The sequence below is a fragment of the Numida meleagris genome, unplaced genomic scaffold (genome assembly GCF_002078875.1).
Source record: "Numida meleagris isolate 19003 breed g44 Domestic line unplaced genomic scaffold, NumMel1.0 unplaced_Scaffold180, whole genome shotgun sequence".
In the NCBI taxonomy this organism is placed as follows: Eukaryota; Metazoa; Chordata; class Aves; order Galliformes; family Numididae; genus Numida; species Numida meleagris.
The window spans coordinates 290,839-298,252 of NW_018363597.1; positions in this window are offsets into that span (position 1 = coordinate 290,839).

Genomic DNA, 7,414 nt, shown 5'->3' on the forward strand with positions numbered 1-7,414 from the left:
GGGCTCGGCGGGCCCGGGCGGCAGCGGGTCCCGGCCGCACCGCGTCGCGCCACGGGAGCGCGGCTCTTCGGGACCGCGGAGGGCGTTCGCAGTCACGAATCCGCAGAGCCCTGGCACCAAGAGCACGGAGCCCGCCCCGCCCAGAGGCGGGGAGCTCCCGCGCCCCCCATCCCCCGTTCCACTTCAAAGCGCCCACCGCAGCGTGCGGTGCCCGGGGGGAACGGGCCGCTCTGACCTCAACCCCCCACCACGGCCCGGCGCTTCTGAAACGCGCTGCAGCAGCGCCCGGTGCTGCACCCCCTGTATGAACCCATCGTTAAACATCCCGGTCCGTGCCGGCAGGGAGGCAGCGCTGCGCGGTAAGGCGGGCCCCGCAGCCACGCCGTGATCAGCCGTGCACAAGGACGGGCTGCGTGCACAAGGACAGGCTCCGTGCACAAGGACAGGCTCCGTGCACAAGGCCGGGCTGCGTGCGCTCTGCCGCACAACGCTGGACGTGCAGAGAAGCAGCGGGGTCTGCCCACGCCGGCACCCCCAGGGTCACACGTTAAAGCCAGCGCGGCTCCCGGTGCCCCTGCCGCTCCCTGTGCTCTCCATCACCTTTCCCAGGTGCGGGGCAGAGCCGTGGCACGGCGCTCAGCAGAGTCGTCCTGCGGCGCTGGGAAGACAGAAGATGACCGCACTCCCCGCACGCGACATCCGTGCTAAGGATCCCGAGAAGACAACGCAGCAACGTGACAACAGAGCTGGGAACGCCCAGCGAGAGCCGGCCACGCTGCGGGATGGCGCGGACAGCAGCGAGTCAGCCCCGCGCGGGGCCGCGGTGTCCCAGCCGTGGCACAAATGCTGTGGCAGCGAACATCTGGTTTCAGTGAACGGGAGGACGTGAGAGGCCAGGGAGCAGGGAGCGTCCCGCTGCTGGCTGCTGCCCAGCGCCGCTGCAGGGTGGGGCCCCGACATGGGAAAAGCAGAGCCGGGGCCGCTCCGCGTGCTCCTCCAGGAATGCCAACGTCGGCGTTACTGCCGGAGATGCAGGGAGGTTTGGCTGCAGGAGGATCGCACCCTGGGACGGCTGTGCTCACCGCTCCACCTGCTGCAATGCCTGCAGAGGGGCACAGAGCGCGGGGACGGCGCTGCAGGGTGCCCGTGACCTGCAGCACGCGCACTGTGGGGCAGGCCGCGCAGCAGAGGGCCGGCAGCGCTGCGGGATGGCGGCTGAGCCCCGGGGCGTACCCGCTGCCACGCGTCAGGCGTGCTGTGAGCCTGGGCCTGGACCGCAGCGCCCAGGGGCAGTGCCGTGTCACAGCCCGGGCACCGCTCCTCGCACCTCGGAGCAGCCGTCACCCCCCGGCACGAGCGGGGCCGCGCCGCCTCCACGTGCACAGCGCACTGCCAGGACCCGGCGGCCCCGGCCACGAACGCGCAGCGACGGCTGACGGCGCCAGGAGGGCAGATGCTGCAAAATGTCTGTAACTTGAAATCTAAGCAGAGCAGCCCACGTGACGCTCTGGAAACGGGGCTGGAAGAGACCTCTTTGGATCCTGGAGCCCTTGCCGCGGGTTTGCAGCCCCTCCCGTCACCGCTTATAGCAACAGCAATCCTCTGGCTTAATCCAGAAGCAGCAGAGGAAATGAGAAATGGAAACAAACACCAAAGGCGTGAACCTAAGGGACGGACGGTGCAGAAATGGGATGCAGCGGACAGGTGAAAGCACCCGGAGGCCACGAGGAGACAAAGCCTCCCGGCCATCCTCCCCGTCACCCCGGTGCAGAGCGACCAGCACTGCCCCCAGAAACCACGTTTCCTAGAAATGCAAACCCCCTTCCTGCAGAGCAGACCGCAGAGCTCACGTTTTGCCTCACGCTGTCAGCGGTGACTGTTGTAGGAAAGGAAGTAGACCTCCGAAGATGGCGCATCCCCTCGACACCACACACCAACGTTACAACAGAGGTGTCGGTGAGAGCATGCACAGCACTGAGCACAGACACCTGCAGGTCCTGGAGCAGCGGAGCCGCCTGCAGCAGGTCCCCAGCCACAGCCCCTCTCCCGACTGCTCACTGCACGAGGTCTTGCATGCAGCAACACGAACCTCTGCAGCGCCAGGCGGCCACCAGCCTCGGTCTGCAGAGAGCTGAGGCGTTTGCAGAAGCTGCAAACACTTCGTACAGCAAAAGGGGGAAGACGGGTTTGAGGTGAGAGAAGAAGAAACCAGCACAACAGCTGGGCATTGGGCTGCTCAGCGTATTCGTGGTCTGAGCACTTCCAGGGCAATGCCGCCGCTGCTGTGAGCTCCCAGGCTTTGCAGCACCCCCCAGTGCTGAGTTCTGACGACTCCTAAGGGATGCAGAGAGCTTCCAGGAAGGGGGCAGCTGGGGGGGACAAGGACGTGTCCCTCTGATGAGCAGGCAGCTGGGGCTTCTGTGGAGGTGTGTGGTTTGACAGCCGTGCTCTGCAATGAAATGAGACCACAGGAAATCGCACCAGCGCTGCTGGGCAGTCCACGGCCACATGCCTCAGCTGGTGGGTGAACACGTAGGTATGACCTCGTGCTCCTTCTGCTTCCACCTACACCTGTGGTGATCGCTTTTAGCCACTGAGCTCAACAGAGCTGCTCTGAATCGGCGCGACCTTCCTCAGGCAGAGTCTTTGCACCCCATCTCTGCTCCTGCTCCCATCCATCCCCGTCCGCAGGACAACCACGCAAAGCCCCTGCATGCAGCCTCAGCGAGGCCGCACGCCCGTCCCTGCCATCCCACCAGCCAGGGAGGCCCAGGCCCAGCAGCTTCCAGGTAACGAGCTCCGTGATCGGTGCCCACGGCCCCACGGCAGTGGCTGGGCTTCAAGGAGAGCTGGGCAGAGGCAGAAACGTGGCGAGAGTGCAGGGCGACGGAGAGCAGCAGTGACGGGGCTCCAGCACCGTGAGCTGCTCCAATCCAACCACATCCAACCCAACGCAACGCACAGCAACGCACCCCAACCCAACCCCCAGAATCATTGGGTTATCCCGATGTAACCCAACCCAGCCCAACCCCACACAGCCCACGGCCCCTGCCAGCCCCCAGCCCCACGGCACAGCCCCTTGCCCGCAGCCCCTCCAGCACCCACTCTCTGCAGCCACGCTGGGTCCACTCCCAGCTGCCCCAGCCCAGCTCCACGCTGCAGGTTCCCCATGCCCCGAGGCAGGGCAGTGAGAGCCTGGGGTCCGGCTGAGCCCCCCCCAGCCCCCAGCGGACGTCGGGACCCCAGACCCGGCTGCTGCGCAGAGCCCGGTGGTGGGAGCAGGCAACAAGCGTGGGGGGCTCGGTGTTAATTTAACTGCGCTTTATTTTTAACCCCACTTCTACGCAATCATAATTTTTAATTAAAATGTTTGTAACGTCAGCTCGGGAGCAGACACCGACAGCAGTCACGAGCTGACAGTTATTTTGCAGATCGATTCCTGAAGCCTTGCAAACGGCCAGTAATGACTCAAAGCGCTCTGGATCCTGCGCCACTGCTCCGAGAATAGAAAAATAACCGCGCTCCCTGGCCAAGTTCTGGCTTGTTAATTAAGCTTTCTTCTGTCCAGGCAGCTAGCCCAGCCTTTCAAAGCCCTTCCCTCTCTGCTCAGCTCTTTCCAGCCCTAAAGCAGCTCTCTCTCAAGCCAACTATATAAATGCAGCACAAATGAGGCCAGTGAGCCCTGACCAAGGAAGTGCTCTCCCGTGCCTCATTCCATGAGTCCCAGCCCGGCTGCAGGCCCCACCGGGACCCAGGGCAGCGCCCGAGGTCCCCCTGCTCCTCCCAGGACCAGCAGGGACGGGGATGTGCCCACAGCTGGCAGCTCCCGGGCCAGGTGAACGGCTGGGCAGCCTGCTGAGGAGCCCCTGCTGTGCCCGCAGGCACAAATCATAGAACCACGGAACCATTAAGGTTGGAAAAGAGCTCTATGACCAACGAGACCAAGCGCTGACCCATCACCACCGGCCCACTGAGCCACGCTCCTCAGTGCCACGTCCACGCATCCCCCCAAAGCTCAGCCTCTGTCACGTCCCAAAGTTCGTCTCACAGCAAGCACTGACTGCGGGGACAGCCCTGCTCCTGGTGCTCCGAGCGGGGCCGTCCCACTTCTACCTGGGGCCTGCACTGTTCCTTAATGACACGCAAACTGCTGCACAGCACCAGGAGGGAAGAGCTCGGAAACCCACCAAACACAGAGCTCCCTGCGTGCAGCCCTCAGGAGAAGGGGCTCACTGGAGTGGGTAGAGCACTCTGCTGCCAGCGAGGGAGGGAGAGGCCATGAGAGCTGCCCTGAGCAATGCGTTCCCTGCAGCCCCTGCTGCAGACAGCCCCTCAACGCCACGCTCCCTTTGCACCCCCTCCCTGCCCGGCTGCCAGCAGCACACCAAGGGCTGCCCTGCAGCCGGGAGCAGATCTGCAGCTCCCACGCTGCGTGCACCGCGCACCCTGAGCGAGGCAGCATCCGTGCAACGCGAGTGAGCGTGGAATTCAAGGCTGTGTTAGAAATGGGATGCAGAAGGCCCATGCCCAGAGCTGAGTGAGGGCCTCGCTGCTGCCGCCCTCGCCGTGACACCACAGAATGGCAGAATCATTCAGGTCAGAAAAGCCCCCTGAGATCCCCAACCACAGCCCAGCCCACCGTGCCCACGTCCCTCAGCGTCACATGCCCCAGGGACAGTGACTCCCTGCTGTGCCAGCACCCGACTGCTCTTGGGGGAAGAAATTGTTCCCCATACCCAACAGGACCCTCCCTGCTGCAATGGGAGACCTTCCCCTCTCATCCTAACAGCGGTGCTGATGGCACTCAGCACCCCAGCACGCCCATCTCCACACCACAACCAACGCCAACACACGGCTTTCCAGGCCAGGGACGGATCCCCCCAAGCCCCTTAATTCACTGCCCATGTGCCACGGAGCAGCACGGCAGCGTGGGGTTGGGCAGCGCCAGGAGCAGCCCCACGGCACAGCCCATGGGAGCAGCCCCACGGCACAGCCCATGGGAGCAGCCCCACGGCACAGCCCATGGAAGCAGCCCCACGGCACAGCCCATGGGAGCAGCCCCACGGCACAGTCCATCAGCTCAGTGAGCAGAGCTGGGCTGAATGCGGGCGCTGCAGGCGGCTTCCCAGGGGATCTGCACAAAGGCCGAATACCAACCACAGATGAAAAAAAGCAAGCTGCCTTGTGTGCCTTCCCCCCCGTTCTCACAATGCCCCAGAGGCCCCGCCACGACCGCAGACACCTCAGAGCGGTGCCTCGCTTCCTCCCCAGCGGCAGCTAGCGGTGCCACGTCCCCCCCACCCCCAGGGAAGCCTCTCAGTGCCACGCATCACTTCCCTGCTGAGCTGAGTGCCCGACCGCAGAGGGGTCTGGGTGCAGCCCACAGCCCCAGGAGCGCTTCCTGTGCGGTCAGGGCAGGAGCTGGTGGTGGGCACCAGCACAGCTCTGGAACTGCTGCTCCCACGGGGGCAGAGCAGAGCTCATCATAGAATCACAGAGTCATAGAACGGCCTGGGTTGAAAAGGACCTCAAAGATCATCGAGTTTCAACCCCCTGCTGAGTGCAGGGTCACCAACCACCAGACCATGCTGCCCAGAGCCACGTCCAGCCTGGCCTGGAATGCCTCCAGGGACGGGGCATCCACAGCCTCCTTGGGCAACCTGTTCCAGCACGTCACCACTCTCTGTGAGAAAAACTTCCACCTAACAGCCAACCTAAATATCCCCTGTCTCACTTTAAAACCATTCCCCCTTCTCCTGTCGCTGTCCACCCTCGGAAACAATCCTTCCCCCTCCTGTTTATATGCGCCCTTCAAGTCTTGCAAGGCCACAATGAGGTCTCCCCGGAGCCTTCTCTTCTCCAAGCTAAACAAGCCCGCTTCCCTTGACCTTTCTTCACAGGAGAGGTGCTCCAGCCCTCTGATCATCTTGCTGGCCTCCTCTGAACTCCTTCCAACAGCTCTGCGTCCTTCTTGTGCTGGGACCCCAGCCCTGGACGCACTACTCCAGATGGGGCCTCACAAGAGCCCAGTAATGGGGGGCAATCACCTCCCTGTCCCTGCTGCCCACTCCTCTTGTCAATGCAGCCCAGAACACAGTTGGCCTTCCGGGCTGCCAGCACACACTGCTGGCTCATGTCCAGCTTCTCGTCCACCAGGACCCCCAAGTCCCTCTCCACAGGGCTGCTCTCGAGGAGTTCTTCCCCCAGTCTGTATCAATTCCTGGAACTGCCCCAGCACAAGTGCAGCACCTTGTACTTGGCCTTGTTGAACCTCATTAGACTCACATGGGCCCACTTGTCCATCCTGTCCAGGTCCCTCTGCATGGCTTCCCTTCCCTCCAATGGATCGACTGCACCGCTCAGCTTGGTGTCACCTGCAAATTTGCTGAGGGTGCATTCGATGCCATCGTCTATGTCATTGATAAAGATGTTGAAGAGCATCAAAGCCAATGTGAGAAGCAGGGCAGGACGGACAGCTGTCCACACTGTGCTCTGGACCAGCAACACAGCCCTGCACCCAACCAGCACAGGGACAGGAGCTTCTGCCACTCGCTGCAGAGCAGCTGGCAACTGAGGGCTGTGTGCTCAGGACAACGGGTGGCCATCCCTCCTCCATGGCAAAGCCCACGCTGCTCCCCACCAGCACGAAACGCAGCCAGGACGGTGCAAAAAGCCAGTGGAAACCCAGCTGCTCTGCTATCACTTTCATTTACAACTCCATACTGAGAACCTAATTCTTAATCCATCTTACACCTTTCACACTGGCATTAAATTGTTCTATCTTCTGATCAGGAGACCACTCATAGAATCACAGAATCACTGAGGCCAGAAAAGACCTGTGATCCCCAGCCCCAATGTGCCCGCTGGCCCCATCCCAGTATCCAACCTGACCCCCCTGGTGCAACTCGGTCCTAAATCAAACATCATCAAGTACAAACTCATTACTTACACGCTAACACCTGCACGTGGCCGCTGCGCCCGAGCACTGCAATCCCTGCTCTGAGAACAGAGCCCATCCACCACACAGCAACCCCGCAGCCCCGGCGCTGCTGAGCCCCGCTGGACGCAGGCTGCTGTTCCCTTACTCAGCTCATAGCTTTGCCTTACGTTCAGCAACATCAACTGTTACTCCATTAGCAATTAAATACACACAACAACCTCCTCATCCCAAGGAGCACCTCCTTTGTATGCCGGGCTGAATTTCGACACAGGGCAGCTCTCACCATTGTGGCATCTGGAAGCCCTGGGCACAAACGAGACGTTCTTCACAAACGTGTAATTATTGCCTGAGTTTTCTATTTATGTTTTTTCTCCTAAATACTTTGGCCCGTGATGTTTTTCTTCAGCTCTGTCCCATCAGCCCCCCTAAAACAAACAGCAGGAGCGGAGCGAGCGCCGCACAAACGCCATCACC